At 35.5% G+C, this 26,489-nt stretch overlaps 2 long non-coding RNA genes across 3 annotated transcripts; both read right to left on the bottom strand.

Annotated features, from left to right (window-relative positions):
• Positions 1-2,680: 2,680 nt before the first annotated feature.
• Positions 2,681-11,315, bottom strand: LOC138857482 (uncharacterized). 2 transcript variants are annotated; one of them, XR_011396592.1, is made up of 5 exons: positions 11,179-11,315; positions 10,797-11,112; positions 9,494-9,689; positions 8,529-8,642; positions 2,681-2,956 (listed from the first exon to the last, which is right to left on the bottom strand). It is a non-coding gene; the product is annotated as an uncharacterized lncRNA (long non-coding RNA). The 2 variants fall into 2 exon arrangements; XR_011396593.1 differs by lacking the exon at positions 9,494-9,689.
• Positions 11,316-21,463: 10,148 nt separating this feature from the next.
• On the bottom strand, positions 21,464-22,226 carry LOC138857255 (uncharacterized). The gene is made up of 4 exons (XR_011396333.1): positions 22,002-22,226; positions 21,829-21,928; positions 21,622-21,758; positions 21,464-21,555 (listed from the first exon to the last, which is right to left on the bottom strand). It is a non-coding gene; the product is annotated as an uncharacterized lncRNA (long non-coding RNA).
• Between the last annotated feature and the right edge of the window lie 4,263 nt (positions 22,227-26,489).

Below are 26,489 nucleotides of genomic sequence, written 5' to 3'. Positions count from 1 at the left end.
GCTAGAAACCAAAATCGCCTTCCGTCTAGACTACTGCCGGGTCTTCCAAGCGGAGATCTCAGCAATTAAAGGTGTGTGTTAACAACAATTAATATATTCATATATACATATTGCCAAGCAATGTATTCCAAGACATAGTGATCTTCCGTGGAGTAGATGAACTAGGACCAGATAAGGCACTACCCTATATTTAGACCCAGGAAAAAAGGGTATTTAAGTTAATGCTATCCACCTCACACTGAATACCTCTTCGGATTACAAAATTGAATATAAACACTTTATTGAACAAATTTTACTATGAGTTACATACATATGTACGAGTTCTTACTTGCTAGTACTTATTTCTATATATTCAATAGTGATAACGTAAGCAATAATTCGGAGCGAACCTCAGTTTGAGCGAGAAATATGTGGTTATTGTTATTGCAATTTTAATTGAGCAATGCTGATAGCGAAGTTATTTGCAGAATATTGCTGAATTGAATTTCGGATTATAGTTGCAACATTATTGTCTGTATATTTTCCTAGTTGTGACAACTTTGGTTGTCAGGAAATAAAAGAAGAGGAGACTATAAAACATCTTCTATGCGAGTGCAAAGCTTTGTATATGAAAGTAACCGCAACTATATGTTGAGGGTTTCTTAACTATTGTATATTTCGGAGGTTGAACAGATAAAACTTTTCGTACTGATGAACTTGATCAGAATAACGGAGTGGTTCAGAGAGAAGATAATAGAGTGAGGGGACTAAAGTCCCGGTGGTTTCCCAATCAGCCGGATCGCGGACGTAATTGGATCGTTGCCACGCCCACACACCGCCATTAACAGAAAATCTATAAGTTACTATAACTACGACAGTATAAAAATAGTTATTGATTTATTGTTTTTTGAACGGTTTAGTTAAAAACTACTAAAAGTGTGATAAATCAATAGCTAAATGCGTCAGAAATATTTATTTTTACATTCAGGATTGTACAACAGAGGACGATTGACGGGGCGCCGGTCATTTTTAGGTGAAATCACAAATCTACGGTCCTACCCAACCAATTCCAACCAAGTTCGGTAGGTAACATTACAAGTATTATAACATTCCAATGTTACAAAGCGAAAGGAGGCGAAATCGGATTACAACCACGCCTACTTTCCATATAACACAAAATTTAAATTCTATTCTTATCTTTCACTTTGCAGTATACAAATCAAGCCCCAATGAATATATCACGATAAAACTTTGCACAAATAGTGCCTTTAAAGTATGCCATATTAAGTCCAAAAATTGTAAAAATCGGACCATAACAGTTCGAACCACAGATACCGAAAACGTGGATTCTAGTGCTCCCAGTCAATCAGTGAGATATAACATATTATTGGAATTTGGAGAGAATTCTTTTTCGATAACAGTATGTCTGTATGTCAAAAATGTGTTGAATCGGGTCAATAATTCCCTTAGCCCCCATATACCTAATAAAAAAAAAATTCGAACTTCCGGCTGACTTTATAATACATATATCGGATATTATGTGAGTTATCGAATTACGGGGCATCTTTGCGCCTAAAATGGATAAAAACATTTGTTTCGTACCTTAGTGAAACTCAGAGAGCATCAAACATCATATCAAAAATAGATAAAATCAGGTCAATACTACCCCTATCTCCCCTATACCTTGTATAGGATTTTCAAACTTCCAGCTGGTTTTATACAGTATTTATCAGTCAATATGTAAGATATCTTACCAAAGTTAACTGAAAGTATAATATTGGACATACTGTAGTTTAATGTCGAAAATTTGAAATTATATAATATTATAAATAATACATATAAGTAATGATTTTCGTTACTCTAACAAACCTTATGCCAAATACTTCGGTCAATGTGTCAGTTATTTATTTACAAAATTGCTTGAATATATGGTATGGTTTTTTCAACAAGCCCTCAATATACCCTGTATAGTGATTTCCGACTTTTTGGCTGACTTTAAACCATTTAGGTTGTTAAAAATGTATGATATTAAATTAAATTCTTTAATTATAAAATTGTATTAGGAGTATTCACACCAGCTTTGTTAATTCATTAAGTTTTTAAGTTGCATTTTGTTTTTGTAAAATTAACAGATTTCCGTTATACCGAGTAATGTACCAGTGTGACAAGCTTGATAATTTTTTCGTTACGTGGTAACATCAGCTCAGCTGTTTGCTTTGCGTCATAACCTAAAAAATCATTTGATTAATTTTGAAAAATTACATTTGCTGCTCGCTTCAAAACAATTGTAAGCAAATTTTTCAAAAATAAGTAATAAAATTATTCAACTGTTTTGAAACAAAATTTACTACACTACTGAGATATACCAAAAAGTATGTTCACAGTACCAGATTAACATGTTCGGCCTCAATACCTTTATTAAATGTTTAGCGCTGAATATAGATGGAGTTGATCTAGACCTTGGTCTTAACCTCATATCTCTAATACCGTATAATGTATTGCAATCCTTCTGACGTTTTCTACATCAACTCAGTATATTAAATTGAACCTCTATGTTTGAGTTTATATCACATAGATGATTATATATTAATAAGATACTAAATTTGATTGTAATCAATTCAAAATGAAGGTATTTCCCCGACGTTGATTCCTGCAAATTGGGAAAATATAAATTGTTTGGTTATTCCCGAACATAGCCCCTCCTTACTTGTTATTATTTATTTCTATTAATCGAAATATATTTTTAAAATATGCATACAAGTTTAGTTTTTCAATTCTGTTAAATGTCGAAAACGAGAGGTTGAGATGACAATTGCGACGGGCAACGGATAGCGGGCTGTCTAATGGCCAATTTCGGACTAATGGACTCTTCGAGACCCCCATGCAAACACTAAGCGTATCAATGACATAGCGTCCGGCAGTGGCGCACCAATATCCAGCAAGAAGTGGAAGCTCCGAGAACCATTATCTTGGATGACTGTAAAGGTTCGAGGATGTTAGCATTGCTATTATATAAATAAGATTTTAAACAAAACTTTTTTATCTCTTTGTTAAGAACTGTCGGAAGTGTTGAAATAAAGAGAAATAAATTTTCGGGGAAAATATAGACGATATGGAAAGCTTGAATAAAATAATAGTGAAATGCTGTATCTGTTCCTAAAATATTAAAATTTACGATATAAAAATGTATGTACATATGTATGTGTTAACGAAAACTACTGTCCTGTGCAAAAAAAAACTGGACAGCTTGAAAACTCAATTTTTTTGTCATAATATCGAATATATCAAATATGTTTGAATTTCATTGCATTTTTAATACAACATTATGAAGTCAAATCAATACGCTTCATACATTTTTTCAATATTTTCATACCATATTTGTTTTTGGCATATTCAATAACGAACGTTTTACTGTCAGTTTTTCCCTATTATAAGATCTTACAACTAATTAATTCAAAACAAAATGAAGTATTTTATTATCAATGTTATAATTCGCAGATTCAATATTTAGACGCACCTTTCGCCCTAATTACCGCTTTAATATGCCTCGGCATCTCATTTCTCATGGCGAACCAGGTAACCGTAAAAACGAGTGAGCTGATTGCTCTCTAGCAAGGTAGGGTTGCCAGTCTCGATATGTTGTAGTACTTAAAAAATAAAGTTGAATAAATTTGAAATTTTCTTAAATTAACTCAAAATCAAAGTCAAATAAATTTACTTATAAATAGGTCGACTATTTTTAATGGTTGGACTTTAGTTTCGTGCTTTTACATTATAAAAAATTATAACTAAAAAAACTAAATGTGTGAAAAATCATGTATACAAATTGAACAATGGCAACATAAGTCAAATGAAAACAAGAGATAACAACAGATTTCTACATTGCCACTATGGGCATAAATTTTGACACATTTTGTTTAATACAGGCAGTACGTACGTAAGGGCGGAATGTTGGTGACTGTTTCCAGCATAGTGCGTTCGTATGTTACCTATTTTGTGTGATATGCGATAAGGGTTTCCTTTAAAACATATTTTTGTGTGTATCCATTTAGTTTAGAATTCCTGAAATCACATACTACATATTACGACAAACACTCATGACAAAATAAAATCGAACCGACGATAAATTGCCAGAAACAACTAGACATCGAACTCGTAGTTGCCAGAATGTTCTAGTGGCGAACAGACACAGTTATAATTGCGCCAAGTGCACCAGTTGAGCAAACTGCCGTGGATGAAGATGATTCATTCCCCACTAATAAATTAGGAAATAGTCATGTTTTGGTAGTCAAAGACCATCGCAACGAATGGCCAGAAGTATACACAATTCCTAATCAAGAGGGTAAACCAGTGGCGGACGCATTTATCAACAAGTGGGTAACGAGATTCGGTGTTACAATGGAATTACGTTCTGATAAAGAATGGAATATTGAGTCAGCTTTAAGTCAAGGGATGTACTAGATATTAGGTATTCGAAAAACGGAAAACGGATAGAACTAACTCCAATAAGAGAAGGATGGCTAAGTTAACACCATCCTAGAAGACAAGAGGAGAGAAATGAATGGTTTGTGTTTGGCAGCGCAAATAGGTCTAATAATGACGATCACACTTAGGTGAAGAGCAGTGTGACGGACACGCATGATAGAACTAAATCGAACCGACGATAAATTGCCAGAAGCAACTAGACAGCGAATTCGTAGTTGCCAGAATGTTCTAGTGGCGAACTTTTGTCAAATATCTGCTATATAAGGGATGCCAGATTGTGCAGCAGACACAGTAGTTAGAGTGTTGCTGTGTAAAGACCAATTGAGTTGCAAGCAATATGTTGTATACTCGAATAACGAACAATAAGTGTTAAATTGTTGGAAATAGAAACAAAGAAAGGTGTATAGCATTAAATTGGGACTTTTATTTAACAATCCAGTTTCCTTGAAAATTCTGTGGTTTACAACTGAAAATATATGTTATGAGTCTGGACCTCTTATCCCTAATAAAAAGAATTTCGATCTTTTGGTTAACATTTTCCACATCAACTAAGTAACTATATTAAATTTAGCCTCTTCGGTTGAGTTTAGACAAATATATTTTATGTGAAGGTGATTTTAATATAATTTTCGTTGACACGATTAAAATATATTAATAAAACTAAGTGAGTATATGAGCTTCAACATAAATTAATGAGAGTGTTATTCATTCACGATTTCGTCGAATAATGAATGTTGAATTCTATCGCAACATTTTTTAATAAATATAAAGTTTTGCCAACATCTATGTCTAAGTCTTTCGCCGGCTTTGATTCTTGCAAGTGGCAAAAGTGGTATAAATATTCGGTTACACCAGAACTTAGCCCTTCCTTACTTCCTTCATGTATTGGTAAAACTTAATATTAAAAAATGTTGTAAAAGCGTTCAACATTCATTATTCCATAAAATCGTGATTATATTACAATCAATCAATTTTTAAGAACATTTATTCACTTAATATCATGGAAATATCACACATTTTGACCAATCCAAACTGTTTACAATACAGTTTTAAATAACTTACGCACTGAACTTGGAAGAATAACGAAAATAATTATATCTAGTATAATTTCATATTTTTTCGGCATTATAATATAATATATCCAATATTATACTTTTAAGGAATTTTGTATATACGGTATAAAGGTATTAGGTTCGAATAGAGGTAGTATTGACCCCATTTTATATATTTTTGACATAATTACATATTGCTAACAGAAAAACCTGGTATCTGAGTTTCATTAAGGTACCTCACATACCATCACCAATATATCTTTATATACCTATGTATATAAATCTTCGACCCACAATTCGATGAACTTGATAATGTTTGAACAATGAATTTTTTGCAAATGAGAATTCAGAGCAATGCAATCAACGTCTTCGTGCTAATACGTTAAGGCAACGAGAGGCGCGTCAACGAGTGACCGATGCTCACAGACTAAATGAACGACAGCGGGTGCAAAATCATCGAGCACTGGCACGAGTATCGTTTAGTCGCCTTGCGTTTGAATAAGACCCTGAAATAGACTATTCATCACATTCGTTAATCATGATTGGTAGAATGGACAAAGAATGTCAATATTGTCAGGCTTTCGAATACAATAGTGAATCGGATGAATAGCTGTTTATGTTGCGCATCTGGAAAAATGCTGTCATCACTAAATCCGCCACCAGAACCTTTGAAAACGCCACAAGCTGGAAACACATCTCAATCAAAGTTGTTTTTGCCTAAAATCCTTGAATGTCGGCTCTCCTAGTAAGAAGTAAGTTCAACGGGATGTTTGAAAATTCTAATATTAGTTATCTGGGTCTGAGGCAAGTTTTTACCCGATTTTATCCATTTTAGGCACAAATATACATTATTATCAGAAAATACGCTCCCTTGATACGACGGACATTCGAAAATCTTTCTATTGGGTATATGGGGGCTAAGGGAATTATTGGTCCGATCTTACCCATTTTTAACATACAGGCATACTGTTATCAGAAAAGGATTCTCTCCGAATTTCTGTAATACATATATCTTATAGATTGACCGATATTTTCGATAAAAAGTTCCCAATAGGAATTGGGGTGCACATATTCGTTATCTGGTGACTTGAATAGTTTTGGTTCGATTTGGACAATTTTTGGTCGTAAGGTGGCTTAACGCAAGAGCACTATCGAAATTAGGCGTGTTTTTGCCTGATTTCGTCCTTCGCACTGTAATGTAAGAATGTCAGGATGATATTACCTACCGAAATTTGTAGCAACATGTTGCCAGAGTATAATATGCAATAAAAGGAGAACAACCCATTGTAGAAACAGAAATATCAGTGAAATGTAGGTGTATATACGTAATATGACAGCTAGCAAAGGTTTGCAATTATTTTGCTACGCGTCATTGCGCGAACATGGATTTTGGTGTTGCATACTTTGCAGCCATCATTTTTGCATGTGTTCTATTGCTGCATTCGTGCAATGGAATTGGAAAGTCCGTACACTGCAAAGTGTTGCAAGGGTTTTGCAAGAGCAAGATAACCCTCCTATTGTATAAGTTTTGCAATTTTAATCGTTCCTTTGTGTCCTACTTATAAAAACCGCTGTAACACGATCAAAATTTCTTGATAAATTATTTTTATATTTTGTGTAGATCAATGGTTCTCAATTTAAAACCAGGATTGAACTAAAGATAAGAATGATGTGTTCTATGCAGACAGCGAAATTTTTTCAGCTTTTCACATTTTGGTGATTTTGAATAAGAACAGAAGGGTACAGAAATCAAGTTTATAATTTAGCAAAAATAAAATATTATTCTTTATCTATCGAAATGAAATAAAATCATTTAGTACAAATAGCTTAGGAGTTTAGGCAAACATCTTTTGAGTAACCGCAACTTCTTTTTCGCTTGTTGACTTATTGGTAACTACTTTTATAGCAGCATTGGCAGCCGATACTTCATCACAATATGTATTTAATTTCCTCCATAACAAAAATTGGTCATAATCGCCAATACCTTCTTCGCCGACTGCATAGAAAACTTCCTACATCAGGCACAACTGGCTCCCTATGCTATTTGTCGCCGTAATCACCAATATACATTTCATCGCTGATTCCGGCCAAAGCTCTTTTGGGTAAAGTTAAAGTTTAGGATTCTTATGGATGAACTCATACAAAAGTATACATCGACCTTATCTATCAAAGCAAATGTCTGAAGCAATGCGAATCAAAAGTTTTATGTGAATCATCCATTAGAATCATCGGCATAGGCAATACTATTAGCTGCCGAATAAACTTGAATTTTATATTTATTTTATAATATCGCTTAAACACCTGAAATTCGAATATACAGAAAACTATTTTTCGCAAATTTAAACGATTGAAATAGACCTTTTATTGGTAATGGTGTTGAAATACTTAAACATATGGAACAGAATGCGATTTTAGTTAGCACCTGGATTTACAATATATGTATTTTGAATTTACATCAAATAGTCTTGAGGTCTTTTTCACATCCCAGGAATATTCCACATGCTCTTTTTGAGAAATTTAATTTGGTTACATAAATATGTACACATGTACCAGTAGATATATATATATATAATATATATATGGTACACACATATCGATAAATTTATAAATAAATGTGTATGTATATAGGTATACATGTTATTGAACATACATATACCAACAAAAGGTAGAGGGCTTAATCAATCTAATCAATATGTTTTACAACATTTACGTATAGTCCCATTAAGAAAATCTAAACATAAGCTAATGTCTTGCACCTATTTTTGTCATTCTAGAATTGTTGATGCGTAGGGCTTGGATGTTTTATAAATGTTGAGTTGGAAAAAAACTATTCATTCGACATCTAGTAAGAATCGTATTAACATTTTCGGTCACCGCATATTGTGTCTTTATCAGTAGTATAATTAGCACTCGTAAAATTTAATTTTTAAATAAAGTTTCCGCCTTCTGTTTCAAAGTTAGAGATTTTGCAGCACTTCTGTATAATACTGATGAAATAAATATTAGACTTACATACATTTTAGAGGGCTTGAGTCTTCTCTATTCCCTTTTATAGGACCAAACAATTTTCTAAGATATCTTATTAGTAGCTGCGTTAAAATGTTTTACTCCATAATTGGCTTTCACCTGCAAGGAGATATTGAAAACATTAATTTTTTTGTAATTTAAGTTAGATTTTACCTAACAGGAATTAAAGGCGCTGTCATTATATTTGTAATTTTATCTATATTCAAACTAAAGAAGAGATAAGGAAATTTTATATACATAAATGCTTCGATTAGCACAACTTCAAGTCCATTTTGAAGAAACTTCGATCAGGTGCGTACTGTGTGTGCAGGAGTTGTATAAATATTGAAAGTCGAAGTGTGTACTTTTAATTTCACAATATTTTTGTACTAAATCATTAAATCATCAACTTATTTTTCGTATTTCTGCGCTTGGTTATAAACATTTTCATTAAATTTAATAACTAAAACAAAAAAAAATATTTAAGCAGTTCGGTGCATTATGGTTAGTGGACTAGGGAGCTCTTCACAGTTTATTCAATGCTGTGAGATTCTTCTAATCTACTGGCAATAAGCATCTATACATCGCCCGTGTATAAGCATCCAGAAAAAAGTGATAATAAAACATTAAAGTTTGTTCCTAATATGTTTATCTTAACCTAAAATAGATGTAATACAGAAGTGACGTGAGTCATTGAAATAACTTATTTATCACTGATATAATATATTTACCATATATCATTTTGAGCTTCATATAATATATACATAAATTAACACATTGGTAAATTAAAAATTAAACAAATAAACTACATTATTTTGTAAAGGGTTTAACAGCTTAGGTAGAACCATAGTGCAAATAATAAAATATTAGGCGTAGAAAGTTATTTAATTAAAAAGGTTTGGTAAGAAAAAAGTAGAAGTACAAAAAGGTGTAATATAAAATATGGTAATGTTAATTTTAAACAACCGTACCCTTATGTGAGAATTCATATACTGCCCAGTTAGCGTAAAAATCTATATGCAAAATGGTCATCTAGTAATAAATATTCATGAAAAAATCTGTAGTTTGGCTTAAGTATTGTTTGCGATATAACTGAGATAGGGCACAAATGTGGGTAGATGATATACATAAATTAATTGCGCAGTGTCTGTCCATCGATCCGTCCGCCTGAAAAACATAAGTAAATTTTAATGAAACTTGATACTAGTTATCTGGTTTTACAAGTATGCCCACCGACAGAATATTCAAGGATTGTTTGATGCTTAAAATTATTTAATTACATTGCTTATACCATAAACATATGGTAAACATATATGTATGTATAAATGTACATACATACGAAATTTATGTTGCGAGGCCATTTGCCTTGGTGTTTTGTTGAGTTCCATACAAGATCCTTAATACTAATCTAATCTCTATTTCATTAGAATTGTCTAGCTGACCAAACTTTTTTGGCCAAGACTATTGACAAAATATTGTTCTCTAGAGTGTAGAAAGCGACAAACAGATTTTCAGTTCATAGCTGGGTGTTCTTTCGATAATATATATTGTCTTAAAGATGTAGTAAGCGACTCTACATTGGCGGTTTTTGACAATGTGCAATTGTATTCAGCAAATATGTATAAGTATATTGTATAAAAATAAAGAAAACTATCAAAAAAAAAAATGGATCATAAATATCGCATGTACATTGTAATTTATATAATGGACCTTTATCACACCCTAGTAGTTTATACAGTATCCTCCGCTTAATAGAGCCCGGGTTTTTGACATTTGAATCACTTGGTCGCTCAAAAAAAAAAAAACTTGCATACAAAATACGTGTAAATTTTCCCGCTTTATTAAACCCGGTCAATTGGGTTTCCCGCTTAATTGGTTAAAAATATGTGTTATGAAAAAAATATATATCCCTGAGATTTCCCCCAGTTAATTTCACAAAAAACTTTCGTTAAAAAATATGGAATAGAACGTTAGTTAACGTAGATTGAACAATACATGAACAAAAAAATTCTCAAATTAACATTTAAAAAATGTAAGCAACGACCTCTAAATATATGAACGCAAATGCTGCATATAAGTATGTAATAATATGATTTTTTTTGTTCCTTAAGCTTTTTTCTTTATAACAATGATCTCTAAATATATATGTATGTATGCACAATAAACATTACAACGAATTTGGGTATATACCTATGTAGTTTAAAACAAGAAAAAATGTTAATTTGGGTTGTATCGAAGCTATAATACCCTTCACAAATACAAAAAGTTCCTTACAAGAACACGATTCCGATCGTTCAGTTAATATGGCAGCTATATGCTACGGTGGTCCGATATTGGCCGTTCCGACAAATGAGCAGCATCTTAGTGCGGAAAGGACAGATGCAAAATTTCAGATTATCCAGTTCATTTCATCAGTTGACTTCGAACTCGCATAATAAAAAATGCGACCACATGTAAAAAAGTTTCACTAGTATCCGGTTTCGCACCAAAAATTAATGTGGTAGAAGTTGGTTAATATCTTGACAAAGCCCCATACGACGATTATAGTAATGAAACAAAGCCTGTTACCTATGGGATAAGTTTTTATACCCTGAACAGGGTTTTTTTTAAGTATACCACTGAGTGACGTCGGAGACCCTATAAAATATATACTTACATACATATGTACATAAATGATCAGCATGATGAGCTGAGTTGCTTTGGTCATGTCCGCCTGTCTGTATATATGTAAACTACTCCCTCAGTTTTAAAGCTATCACTCTGAAATTTTGCACCTGTCCTTTCCTCACTAAGGTACCATACAAACTGAACAATCGGAATCAAGTGCTTGTATGGGAAACTTTTTTATTTGACGTAATATCTTCACGAACTTTGGCATGAGTTATTTCCTGTATCTAATCTTCGAAGAAATTGTTCAGATCGGATCACTAGAGCATATATCTGCCATATTAACTGAACGATCGGATTAAAGTGCTTGCACGGAAAACTTTTTCATTTGAAAAGGTATCTTCACAAAACTTGCCATGAATTATTTCCTAAGAAAACAATGTATTCTTCGAAGAAATTGTTCAGATCAGATCACTATATCATATAGCTGCCATATAAACTGAACAATTGGAATCAAGTCCTTGTAAGGAACATTTGTATTTGGGAAAAGTATTATAGCTTCGGTGTAACCGAAGTTAACGTTTTTTCTTGTTTAATACTAATCTTAACGCAATTGGTTCTCATTGAGAATTATGAATTTGGATTTAAACCAAAATAAAATATCTTTTTGCGATGAAGACATGTCGAAATATTTTGCGTTCTTTGCATTTATATGCGAGAGTATTTAACGTTCGCTTATACTTTCTTACCTGTGCTAACTTAACCTTTATAATATCAATTAAAACATATAGATCTGTGTTGTACAATTCAAGGAACATCAGAGCTAAATAAATACATACAGCATTACAAGTATGTGCTCTATAATGTGGTGGATTTTAAATCATATATAACAGTAACGGGTCACAACTTCACAACAGTGCCAACGATCAATAACGGTATTTGTGTGCATTATAAGTATGTATGTATTCGATTCACATTTGATAAATATTATAGGCTAAATAAAGACAGAAGGAGAAATTTATTTAATTATGTAAATATATACATGTATGCATATATAAATATATAAGCAGTCATCGATATTATAGGGGCTATATAATTTATATATATAGGTATATGTATATGATTGAACATATACATATGAACAAAATCTACAGAGCTTTACCAATCTAATCAATATGTTTTACAACTATTACGGACAGTCCCTTTGAGAAAAATCTGAAATTCATAAGTATATATATGGTATATATTTAATGAAATATGGCGAGGCTAACAAAAAGTTAAAATGTATTCTACTCCATTTTGGCTTTCAAATAAATATATATTTATGTATGTATAACCTTCAAGGAATTATTGGAAACATTAATTTCTTTTGTAAATCGAGTTAGATTTTTCCTAATAGGCAATAATGGCGCTGCCATTACATTTGTCATTTTATCTATATTGAAATTGAAGAACAGATAAGGAAGTTTTATATACATAAATGCTTCAATTAACACAACTTCAAGTTAATTTATAGAAACTTCGAGGCCTATGCACCTATGTATATGTGTGCAGAAGTTGGATAAATATTTAGGCCAAAGGGTGTATTTTTGAGTCTATAACTTTGCGTCAACTTATTTTACTAACATCTGTTTGTTATAATATACATTTGCACAAAATTCAATAGCTAAATTTAACAATTCGATGCTTTATGGTTAGTGGACTAGAGAGCTCTTCACAGTTTATAACCATGCTGTGAGATTCTTCTAATCTACTGGCAATATGCATCTATACATCGCCCGAGTGTAAGCTTCCAAAAAATGCTAATAATACGTTGAAATTAATACTTAATTTTAATTCTCAATATTTATTTTAACTAAAATAGAGCTAACGCAAAAGCGACGGTAAACATGATAAAAGATTTACTATATATCTTAAACTATATTACATAACATTAAAATAATATAAATAAATACTTTACAATGTTTGCTGCCAACATGTTTTTATTTAAAATCTGCACACTGCGCGTATAGAACTTTTTTTTAATCACTATTTTATCACTATTTAAAAGAAACAAGTAAGGCAGGGCTAAGTTCGGTTGTAACCGAACATTTTATACTCTTGCAAAGTCAAATGGTATACTCGTTTGAGATTTCAAACAAAGAAAAGAATGCTATGTACCGAATTGGGTTGAAATCGGTTGAGCAAAGCCCAAGATATGGGTTTTGACCTAAAAGTAGGCGGTGCCTCGCCCACTGTCTAATTTTGAACGCGATTCCTATAAAGTCTTCTCATACCATCTCAAAGATTGAATTTAATTTTTTTGACGTGGTTAGTGCTTGATTTATCGCGCTTTTAGTAGTTTTTAACTGTACCGTTATATGAGGAGTGGGAGTTCACATTAAACCAATTAGGGGGCGGAACCACGCCCACTTTAAAAAAAATTTCAAGATGCAGATGCCCTTCCCCAATGTGATCCTGTATACCGAATAACAGTATTGTATCTTATTGTGGAGCTAAGTTATAGCAATGTATTTGTTTTTGATTATTGGCACTTTGTGGGCGGGACAGTGGTCTGTGTAATCTGCAACACCAACCGTCTTACGGGACGAAGAAACATGTGTACCAAGTTTCATGAAAATATCTCAGTTACAGCTTGCGCAGACGGACGGACGGACAGACAGTCACTCATATTTCAGTTCGTCTCTTCATCCTGATCATTTATATATACATAATCCTATATCTAACTCGATTAGTTTTAGGTAATACAAAATACCGTCCAATAATTGTGTTACAAGATAAGTTAGAAACTCAAATCGACACTGATTTCATGCCTCTTAAATAACATAATAATTTTACACAAAGCATTCAAATAATATAGCTTCCAATAATGAAAACAAATTCTATTCTCGTAAAAATGAACCACTGAAAAAGATCCGTTTTGGATTTGAAATTCAAATAAAAGTGCGGTAAACCTAATTATTGCTTAAGAGTGATAGTTCAAACAGTCACCGACATTCATCGCTTACGTACTTACCGCCCATATCAAACTCAGTTTTCATTTCACCAATGTTGCCAATGTTCTATTTTTATACACGATTTGGTTTTTAGTTATAATTTTTCATAATGTAAAAGCTTAAAACTAAAATCTAACTATTAGAAATAGTCTACATATTTATAAATAAATGTATTCGACTGTGATTTTTACTTAAGAATATTTCAAATATATTCAAGTTTATTTTTTAATTACTACAAAATATCGAGACTGGCAACAGTTCGTTGCAAGAGATTCCTCTTTCACTCTCAGCTCACTCGTTTCTACGGGAACAATCCAATTTTCGCGGATATCCTACCATATGGTCTGTAGAAGCAGTGGTAAGTGTTCATTTATATTGGGCACACATAAGATAGATCGTATCAGCTGATTTGTTCCACGGTTTTGCGTCGGTGACTGTTTGAACTATGATGCTTAGTAAAATAAATAAAATAGTTTCGTGCGATATATCGGTCTGTTCAAAGGATTTTTTTGAAATGTACTTATTTATTCATCAATATCTATTTTGTCTTCATCAAAGTAATCCCCATCGGATATATTGTATTACACTTGTGCCAACGCTTTTTCCAATCTTCGAAGCACAACTGAAATGCACTTTTCGGCATGGCCATTAGCTTTTTCTTCGATTCTGACTTAATCTCATCAATTGTGGCAAAACGATTACCTTTCATTGGTTTCTTTAGTTTTTGGAATAGGGAAAAGTCACAGGGAGTTAAATCTGGTGAAAACGGTCTATAAGGCATAGTTACGGTTTTTTTTAAATAAGCATTAATGTGTGAGCTGGTGCATTATCGTGAATTTAGCAATTTCGGAACAAACTTCGCTGCCACATGTTTCATTCCCAAAACATTCCAGAAAATTTTATGGCATAAGCCGAGTGACTCGACGATTTTTAAGAAAATTTTGTTCACTGTTTCGATATTTTCTATGCTTGTTGACGTGGTCACACCTCCAGGATGCTCATCGTCATTAACATTTTCTCGGCCTACTGTAAAGCGCTTGTACAACTTATAAACTCTTTTTTGAAACAAAGTGGACTCAGCGAATGCCACAGTCAACATTTCAAGTGCCTTGGAGCACTTTATTCCATTCCATGGCACTTTATTCCATCAACGCAAAATTTAATACATATTCTTTGATCCATTTCTTTCAAAAGTCAAAAATCGAAGAGCACACAAAAAAGTGACTGTTATCAAAAACAAACTACACAGTCCGCGAAAAATCAAAATTCACCTTTTCCTTTGAACACACCATATTTTATATAAGACATTACGGTTAGTTCAAGCTATTCTATGTGATTAAAAGAATAACATAGATTTTATAAGTCAGTCAGAAATTGAACTATGATCGTGGCACCACGCACATCAAAGCGATATTGATTGAGGTCGGATATTTAATGAAATAATGAAGTTTTATATCATTGACCGTTAGCTTCGGCTTTAAAAGAGATAAAAAAAGTTTGACGAATGTGTTCGGCAGTAAACGTGGACAAGACTAAATATTTACAGTCGTCCTTCGAAAACATATTAAGTATATCTTGAAACGTTCATTCGCTTTTTGATAACAACCAAAAATTTAGTTTAAGAGTAGTTAAATTTTGAGAACACCATTCTCCGTGGTAAAAATTGAAAAAAAATGTTAAGCAAAATATTATTGTAAGACCAAGCTTTGACTAGAACAAGCATTAAAATTATGTAAGCATAGATTTGTGAATAGAAAAATGAGAGCACTACATGATCTGAAAATATGCATATTTGTTACTTAGCTGCCTTATAGAGGTACTTACGTGTTTATCTCTAAAATATTTTAATAGCTTCAAATTTCCGTTGCATTACCGAGAGCTCCCGTATGGGGAAAAACATATCATATTCACACAATTTTGAGATCGAATCACATTATACGTATAATAATCGAAATTTAATTTATTCAGTTACGCTCTGCGTAGGAATCGAAGTGCTGCTCAGTCAATGCATGTCCCATCGATGAATAAAAATGCTAATAGGAAGGTGCCAAATCTGGTAATTACGGCAGGTAGCAGCTCCTAATCAAATATTGTGATTGTATCCTGAATCGATTTTGCTTTGTGTGCAGTTGCATTGTCGTGTAACAAAATTGATCAAATTGATCACTTGTTGTCTGTCGCGATTAGTATTAACAGTTACACCAGATTTTAGAAGCTCATGATATACCACACCCTTTTGATCCCACCAAACACAGAGCATTGACAATTCGATATAAAACTGATTTTCTTTCGTTTCTTTGAAACAAAATTTCACAAGTGCGCTTTCGGTTTTTATACTCTCGCAACCTGTTGCTACAGAGTATAATAGTTTTGTTCACCTAACGGTTGTTTGTATCACCTAAAACTAATGATATAGGGTTATATATATATAAATGATCAGGATGAAGAGACGAGTTGAAATCCGGGTGACTGTCTGTCCGTCCGTCCGTCCGTGCAAGCTCTAACTTGAGTAAAAATTGAGATATCTTTATGAAACTTGGTAGACATGTTTCTTGGTACCGTGAGACGGTTGGTATTGCAGATGGGCGTAATCGGACCACTGCCACGCTCACAAAACGCCATTAACCAAAAACAAATAACTTGCCATAACTAAGCTCCGCAATAAGATACAAGACTTTTATTTGGTACACAGGATCACATTAGGAAGGGGCATCTGCAGTTAAAAATTTTTTTAAAAAGTGGGCGTGGTCCCGCCTCTAATAGGTTTAATATGCATATCTCCTAAACCGCTAACGCTATAATAACAAACTTCTCTAGAAGCAAATGTTTTTAGCACTTCTATTGACGGTGTGAAAATAGTTGAAATCGGGTGGCAACTCCGCCCACTCCCCATATAACGGTACTGTTAAAAACTACTAAAAGCGCGATAAATCAAGCACTAAACACGCCAGAGACATTAAATTTTATCTCTGAGATGGTATAAGATGACTTTATAGGAACCGCATTCAAAATTAGACAGTGGGCGTGGCACAGCCCACTTTTAGGTGAAAACCCATATCTTGAGATCTGCTTAACTGATTTCAACCAAATTGGGTGCGTAACGTTCTTTTCATGTTTTTATGTCATTGTGGGAAAATGGGCGAAATCGGATTACAACCACGCCTATTTTCCATATGACACCATTTTAAATACCACTTGATTCTTTCACTTTCCACTATGCAAATCCAGCAACAATGATTATATCGGCGTAAAACTTTGCGTGAATAATGCAATTAAAGTATGCCCCCTTGCGGCCAAAAATTGTCTAAATCGAACCAAAACTGTTCAAACCCCTAAGTACTAAATATGTGGACCCCAGTGCCTATAGTTGACCTTCTACCGAAAATATCAGTCAATCCACAAAGAAATCTCAAACGAGTATACCATTTGACTTTGCGAGAGTATAAAATGTTCGGTTACATCCGAACTTAGCCCTTCCTTACTTGTTCATTTTCTTTTCATACAATTCATGTGGCACCCATTTTCAACACTTTTGGATTTTTCCCATAGCTTTCAAACGGTCTAAAATTGTTTGTTGTGTAACATTTAACATTTCTGCCATTTGCTTTTGACTCAAAATATCATCTTTATCCCATACTGCTTGCAGTTCGGCGTCTTCAAACTTTTTTGGTGGTGCTCCACGTTCTTCATTGATCACATCAAAGTCATTATCTCTGAACCGTTGAAACCATCTTTTGCAGTACTTTTCTTCAAATGTAAACAAAAAAATTAATGCTTTCCGCAAATCATCAATTTCCGGTACATAGTTTGACATTTTCAACACACTGAAAAATATGATGTTGTTTGTTCAATGACTGCAAGATAATCAATAACCTTGACAGATGCCATGCTAACCAAATAGAAAAAAAAATGTAGGCTCGTTCACAACAAATGTTCCCTACCAACACAATTGTACCTTAACTCTCACTTCAGACCGGAGGCAAGTATAAGCCTGCAGATTTGTTGAGTAGTGTTAATTTCAAAGTTATATCCGTTTTAGTGACGTGGCAACCAGACCGGTTTGAGCGGATGACGAAACATGAAACACGTTTTCTCGAAAATACCTTTTTCGATGCGATCGCTACGCCTGAAGTTCTAAACGGTCGATGTGTTTGCAATTTGGCATACTCATTTTTAAAATCTCTCTATTGTTCTATCGTATGAACCAATTTAATTTTCAACTGACTAAAAGGGTAGAAATCGTGACAACGATGAAGGGTGTTTTCCCCCTGCTACTTGAAGGACGCATAACTTTTAAATAAGAGTAAACAAGTGATAAAAAGTGGATAGTAAATATGTTTATTGCCCCTAGCCTCTAGACTATGATACTTTCTTAAAAACATAAATAACTTCTCATTGTAGCAATTTTGAGTTTTGTAGTTTAATTGATGAGTGATATTATGTTTTTTGACATTGTTCAACGACATTTTGCAATCATAGCTATGGTTCATTCGGCGGTAAGCAGTAGCAAACTCTTCAATGTTCCTAAGGACACATGTGCCAGGAAATTTGTTTGAAAAATCAAAACAATAATTGTGAACACTTCTACTTTGTACAATACTTAAAAATGGCTTATGACGGCTTTTCGTCAGAGCGCCGACTGACATTTATTTTTGTGATCAACATTTTTTATGTTTAGAGAACGCAAAAATAAATTAAACATGAAAGGAAGGGCTAAGTTCGAACATTTTATACTCTCGCAAAGTCAAATCTCGTTTTAGATTTCTTTGTGGATCTTGCCGCCTTGTTCTATGTTGACCGATATTTTCGGTAAAAAGTCAACTATTGGCACTGGGGTCCACATATTCAGTACCTAGGGGCTTGAACAGTTTTGGTTCAATTTAGATAATTTTTGGTCACAAGGTGGCATATTTTAAACGAATTATTCACGCAAAGTTTACCCCGATACAATCATTGTTGCTTGATTTGCATACTGGAAAGTTAAAAAATCAGATGGAATTTAAAATGATGTTATATGGGAAATAGGCGTGGTTGTAATCCGATTTCGCCCATTTTAGTACTATAACATATGAGAAGAGATAAAATTAAATGTCTCTGGCTTGTTTAGTGCTTGATTTATCGCGCTTTTAGTAGTTTTTAACAGTACCGTTATATGGGGAGTGGGCGGGGTTGTCACCCGATTTCACCCATTTTCACACCGTCGATAGAGATGCTAAAACATTGAATTTTGTTATTATAGCTTCAGTGGTATAGAAGATATGCACATTAAACTTATTAGAGGCGGGACCACACCCACTTTAAAAAAAATTTTAACTGCAGATGCCCCTCCCTAATGTTATCCTGTATACCAAATATCAGTCTTGTATCTTATTGTGGAGCTTCGTTATGGCAATTTATTTGTTTTTGATTAATGCCGTTTTGTGGCAGCGGTCTTACGGTACCAAGAAACATGTGTACCAAGTTTCATAAAGATATCTCAATTTTTACTCAAGTTACAGCTTGCACAGACGGGCGGACGGACAGACAGTCACCCGGATTTCAACTCGTCTCTTCATCCTGATCATTTATATATATATATAACCCTATATCGATTAGTTTTAGGTGATACAAACAACCGTTAGGTGAACAAAACTATTATACTCTGTAGCAACAAGTTACGAGAGTATAAAAATTAATTAAAGACTTGCGTTAAATGAAAGTTTTAAACCACGTGCTAGCCTCCAACTTGCATTTTATATACATATATATATACTGATTAAAACTTGCACCCGATAGATTAGGGAGCACATCCCACTTTAACAGCAACCAAACAATTAAAGAATTGAAATATTATTTAGTTGAACAATTTAGTTTATTATTCGAATTTTATTATTACGTTGTACACAATTAAATTCCATAATATATACAGTAGCGGACAGTGAAATCCGGACAACTAAAAAATCATAGTTTTTCCTTATTGTATTGGTCAAATGTTTTTTTTTTACTGTTTTAAACAATAATATATGGTTAATACACGAGTATTAAGTGTAAACAAAGTCAGTGTGTGCATTGTACTCATAATTTTTTTTTAATTTTTTTTTAATTTTAGATAATTTTTCATTTTGGTAGCTAACAATATAAACAGTGATAAATTCTTTTTTATTTACACTATAGAAATGATTTTATAGTTTTAGTTAGATTAAACATTAATCGATAAAAAAACAATCTCATTAATATTTTGTCGAACCTCCTCTGCTTTTAATAATGGCTTTTACACGCTCGGGCATTTAATTAATAAGATTTTTAAAGTTCCTGCTGCGATACCGTTATACCACACTTCTTCGAGAATTCTGTCCAATTCCGCTAAAGTTTTTGGTCTCTTCTGTGCGACCTGAGCCTTCATTACAAACTAAAGGTTCTCAATGGGGTTGAGATCCGGACTGTTACCTGGCCACTCCAAAGACGAGACCCCGATTTTCGATAAATAATTATTCACCTGAAAGAAAGAAGAAAGAACAAGTGTAAAATTTGTAATTAAAATTATAGCAATAAACTCTAGTTGTACAAAAAAATGTATACTTACTATTTTAGCACGATGGCAGGGCGCAGAGTCATCTTGAAAAATAAGGACATACGCTCGTGAAAAGTGGTTCTCTATTAAGGGTATTAAATTAGTCCCAAGTATCTCCTGATACTTAGTCCCGTTAACGGTTCCATCTAATAGGGCTAGTTGCCCAAGACCGTCGCTTCAAAAAAGGTTAAACTTGGACTTATCTGACAAGATAACATTTCGCCAATCAAGATGAGTCCATTTTTATATTAAACGTTAACTTCGGTTGAACCGAAGCTATACTACCCCTCCAAATACAAATATATCATACAAGAACTTGATTTTGATCGGTCAGGTTGCATGGCAGTTATACAAGTATGCGATCTGAACACTTTCTTCGGTGATCGATATTTTGTCAATTAAAAAAGTTATACAAGGACTGGATTTTGATCAGTTTGTATGACAGCTACTTGTATGTATCTGCTAAATTGATCCGATATGAACAATTTCTACGGAAATTGCAACGTTACTTACAGTAATCCATGCCGTTAGGTTTATATGGCAGCCATATGCTATAGTGGGCCGATATCGGCGGTTCCGACAAATGAAAATTTTGGGAAGAAAAAGACGTGTGTAAATATGATCGATATCTTTAAACCTGAGGGACTAGATCGTGTATATACTGACGAACGGATATAGCTAAATCGACTCAGCTCGAGATGCTGATCATTTATATATCTATATATGTATGTATTTTAAAGCGTATCTGACGTTTTCTTCTGGGTGTTACAAACTTCGAATCATCAGAATTTCTATCATCAATATCATCATATATTTAATCAATTTTTTAAGAACAATTAAAAACTACATTATATATAAAAATCTTTGCTCCATTTTGATTCTATAAAACAAAATAAAATAGTATAATATTCCGCAAATATGGACATATATCATAAAAATCGGTTACCTCTGAATTTGCAAAAGAAAATTTTCCAGATAATGCGGGCAAATGTTGATGAAAACTTGTATAGCTGGAAAATTGTGAATGTTTGTACGTCTCTTTTTACCATATTCAAAAATTATGTATGATGGATGTTCCTCCGCCTACAACAGAATTTTCCATTTAAAAATAAAAAGGTTCAAGACGATTACAAATTTTTTCTTCAATACCAACCCCATCGTGCACATAAAGAACTTCTTTTTTAACCATAATGTGATGCGAAAAAAGCAATAGCAACATATGTTCCTTCAACGACCATTTGATCATACTAGGGCTAATGTATTTTCAATTTCCCATAAATTACGATTAATTTTTCAATCAACTAGAAATAAATTATTTTTACTTACTTCCAAAAAGAAATATAAAATTCTGACGTTCGAGTTTACCACGAAACCATTTCACTTTCATCAGTCAGAATTTTAATTTTTAGCTGTGTGCCAAACGGTAGAAAAACTAAAATTCTGACAGATTAAGGTAAAATTTCGTCATTTTTCGTTGTGAATCTGAATGTCTGAATTTTACTCAGCTCAGAAGCTAGGTAAAATGTTGACAACTTATAAATGTCATTACAGATATGCATTCACGAAGAAACGAATTTAAAGGAACCGTTGCATATAAAACATATAAGTTATAAAATATTGTGACGAGCACGGGTGATACAATAAAGTTGAATCGACGATTAATAGCCAGAGGCAACTATACAGCAAATTCGTAGTTGCCAGAATGTTCTAGTGGCGAACTTTTGTCAAAGGCTAGCACAGTTATAATTAGAGTGCAAAGATCAATTGAGTTATAAGATAGATTAGATAGCTTAGTTTTGAGGTATGCACCGCAACCTATGGTCTATTATGCCCTCCCCTAAGACAGATCGACTCATCTAGCCCCAGCATGTTGATAAACTCCAATATTCTGCTGGGTGCTAGTGAAGCGATGCAATCCCTGTTTTGAAACATGGATCCCAGGTCCTTCATTCTGCGTCTTCAGACTGCTGTGCAGTTCATTAGCAGATGTTCTGCGGTTTCAGACTCCTCTCACAGAACCGACAGTTTGCAGAGGAGGCTAAGCCCATGTTGAAGGAATTCTTTTTGAGCCTGCAATGATGAAAAACGCGACAAACCGTTTGAGGTCGTAAGCCCCCATTAGCAACCTGGCATGGCGCCTGCCTTGAAATTGTTGCCAATGTCTCTCCCTGCCTGTTCTTTCTTCCATACGGAGCAGCTCTTTAATGGTATGTGGACCAGCCGCTATGCATGGTTCCGGTCCTACCATTTTTGTGGAGGCTGCAGAGCAGGCCTGTGGCCAGGCACCCAAATAAGGTGCATTCGGTTGTGGTCTGATAGTCTGTTCAGCCGTTCTATACACTCCTGCACTAGAAGCGATCTGACCTCATAGGTAGAGATCGTTTTTAGTGCCGCCTGACTATCGCTGAGTATAGCAATACCTTTATTTCGATAGTTGTGTTGGAGGTTTGTCTCTACCCACCGACTTATAGCATAGACCTCGGCTTGGAAAATGCTTGGAAAACTTCCCATGGGAATGAAGAGTTTGGTGCTTGGCCCAGCGACCCCTGCACCAATCCCCTCCGCCGTTTTCGAGCCGTCGGTGTACCACTTGATAGTGCTTTCCCTTTGCAGCAGGTCCAGCGATGAATCATTCCATTCTGCCTTGCTGCGAAGCGTAACCTTGAACTTCTTAGTGAAGCTTACTACTTTGGTAATGCTGTCCTTTGGGAGAAGGGCCAGTGGCATTTCCTCACTTAGCGCCTTCATCTGCTGGGACGAGATTACCTTCCCTCTGCCAACTCCCTCTGCTCTATACGTGATACTCGGTCTTACGATCATGGTGTACATCTACCTGATGGTCCTTGGAGAGCACCCCCAGGATTTCCCAGCTAGTCGGTTGCACACCATAAGTGCTTTCGTACCCATGGTTAGGGTCAAGTCCACATGCTGCTTCCACCGTAAAGTGGAATCCAGCGTGAGGCCCAGGTACTTGACCGTGCTGGCCATCTCCAACACTCTACCGTCAAGAGATAGATTTCTGAGGCCTGGCAGAGACCTCCGTCTAGTGAAGGGAATTATTGTAGTTTTAGAGGGGTTATTGTTTAGGCCAACCCCACTACACCATCCCTTTGCCAGTCCCAGTCCCCTCTGTACGATATCGCAGAGTGTGTCTACGAATTTACCCCTAGCTAATATAACAATGTCATATCATCTCGCATATCCCTGACAGCGGTTTCCATTGCTAGTTAGCATCTCAAGGAGATTGTCCGCAACTAGGCTCCAACGTAGGGGGGATAGCACTCCACTCTGTGGCCAACCTCTTGTTGTGTATTTTTTTAATTGTATTTTAGTATCTCCTACTGAGGTTTCAGCTACCATAGTGCGCAGTATGGCTGTGATCTATCTGCATACACACTCCTTTTCTTCAGTGCTATTGAGACGCTTTCGTGAGACGTATTGTCAAAAGCACCTTCGATGTCAAGGAAGGAGCATAACATCACCTCACCTTCGTCTAACGAGCTCTGGATGTCCGAGGTTAGCTGATACAGAGCAGTATTTGTTGATCTGCCTGCTTTCTAAGCATGCTGCTTCGCATGAAGCGGTGAAGCCCTCAGCACCTTCGATTTCGTGGTCTATTATCTTTTCTATACTCTTAAGCAGGAAGGAAGTAAGATTGATTGGCCTGATGGGTTTCGCCAATGAGTAGTCTTTCCTTCCCACTTTGGGTATGAAGATCACCTTTGCAGTGCGCCATAGTTCGGGGATGTATGAGAGCAGAAATGCTGAAAGGATGCCATCCGAACCCGTAGACTTATATTTGTCAAAGGAGACGAAGGCCCACTTGATGGAGTCTGCAGTGAAGAGCTATTTTGCAACTATCCAATCTAAGCGTGATGGCCTTCGTTCGACCACAGGTCGGATTTGGTCTTCTTGAATTGTCTCCGGGAAATGCGCAAGTAGCAGAGCCGTGGCTCTTTCTTCTGCGCTGGACGTATAGGTCCCACCTGATCTTTAAATTGCTAGTACTGTGTCCGTCTTGCCTCTAGCCAGAGCCTTATGCAGCCTTGCTGCCTCTGACGTTGAGGAGACGCTTTCACAGAACTTCCTGAAGCTCTTCTGTTTTGCTGCCCTAATCTCCATATTGTAAGCAGTTAGGCAGCACCTGTAATCCTCTCAGTTTCCGGTGCGCTTAGCCTTGTTAAAAAGCTTGCGAACCGTTTTCTTTAATTCTGAGAGTCTAGACCACCAGGAGCAGTTGCGGCTCTTGGTGGTTGTCTTTAGGGAACAGTTGCTGATATGCCTCTATAATGTATTGGTTTAGAGCAGCCAATCTGCTTTTCAATCCAGAAGCCAGCTGCCCCTTCTACTGACATTAGTTTCAAGCGGTTCCGATGACACCCTCCATTGTGAGATCAGCCCTGTCATAGACTCGTTACTAAGAGTGATGTCTAGCACCTCCCTTCTAACACTAGTTACAAAGGTGGGTTCGCACCCCACGTTTGCAATGCTTAAATTCTTACTAGCTATAAACTCAATGAGAGACTCACTTCGTGTGTTGCAGTCCGTGCTGCCCTACTCTGTATGGTGGGCGCTAGCGTCACATTCCAGGACGAGGGGCAGCTTATTCCTTCTGCAATACTCCACCGACTTCTCTGGGGGTGCTGTCGGAGTCTCCCCCGGAAAGTAAGCCGCTCCTTCGTCGTTTCTTGCTTGTACAGCGACCAGGTCCATTTCACTGCCTATTGGCTCTTCCCTCCTGGAGGTGCCTTAGGTATAATTTCAGGCTGGCACCGCTCATGCATTTTCTCCTGGGATCGTCCTGTCCTCCACAACACCCAGTTGGTGGAAGGGGTGGTAGTCTGCCTCTCCTCTTCCTTCTGCGTTTGTGAGCCCCACCGGTGGACGCCCGTTGCTACACCTTTGTATCCGAGCAGCTGATCCTGCTCGAGAGAGTCTCTTTGGGGTTCGCTTTTTCCGCACCGGCCGCTGCACTGGGGCATGACATCATCGTCGTCCCTGGCATGCTCCTCGAACAACGCTCTCTCCTCTGGCGACGGGGCATCCAGGAAACTGAACTTGCGTTTAGTTACTGATTCACTCTTACCTGCATCGTTGCTTGTGTTTTTACCATTGTCCGAGTTCGTTCGCTGATGTTGTTGCCTTGTACCGTTGGTTGTTGTCGGGTTTGTTGATTGTTCATCTTGTTCGTACAACCCTAGGAAACAGGAAACATAAATGCTGAGCAATATGTGTTTCAATTGGAATTGTGGACGTGAACATGATTTTTTCTGCAATATCGCAGATGTCAACGCAAATATCGACACAGTTTAAAGAGCAGGATGCACATATGACCCAACAAATAGTAGAGGTGTCGTCACAAATATTGGCACAGCACAGAAACGCGGTTGTCAACGCAGTTGGAAGAGCAGTTCGCAGAACAAGATGCACGTATATCACAGATGTAATTAACGTAGTTGAAAGAGCGGTTCGCAGTAAAAGATGCACGCATACCAATACAAGTGTCCTTATAGTCGGGAGAATATGAAACGTATATACCAGCACAGGTGGAAGAGCAGGACAATATTAAAGCTGAAACGGTTGACTCTTTGCAAGAAGATCAAACATTGCAAGGTGTAATGCATGAAGTGGAGTTGAACAAATCTACAACGAGTGGAGAAATATCCAAAGGAAGGCCAGTCGCTAATGCATATTGGGCAGAGCGGAGTAGTTTAAAGTTGATGTGTGGCTGCTTGCATCGAGTATGGAAAAGCGAAGATGGGCAAAGCTCTCGAAGACTTATGGTTGTTGCGAAGGTTTGAATTCAGGACAATA

This window comes from Bactrocera oleae, chromosome 5 (assembly GCF_042242935.1).
Source record: "Bactrocera oleae isolate idBacOlea1 chromosome 5, idBacOlea1, whole genome shotgun sequence".
Taxonomy (NCBI): domain Eukaryota; kingdom Metazoa; phylum Arthropoda; class Insecta; order Diptera; family Tephritidae; genus Bactrocera; species Bactrocera oleae.
This window is presented reverse-complemented; position numbering and strand designations above follow the sequence as displayed.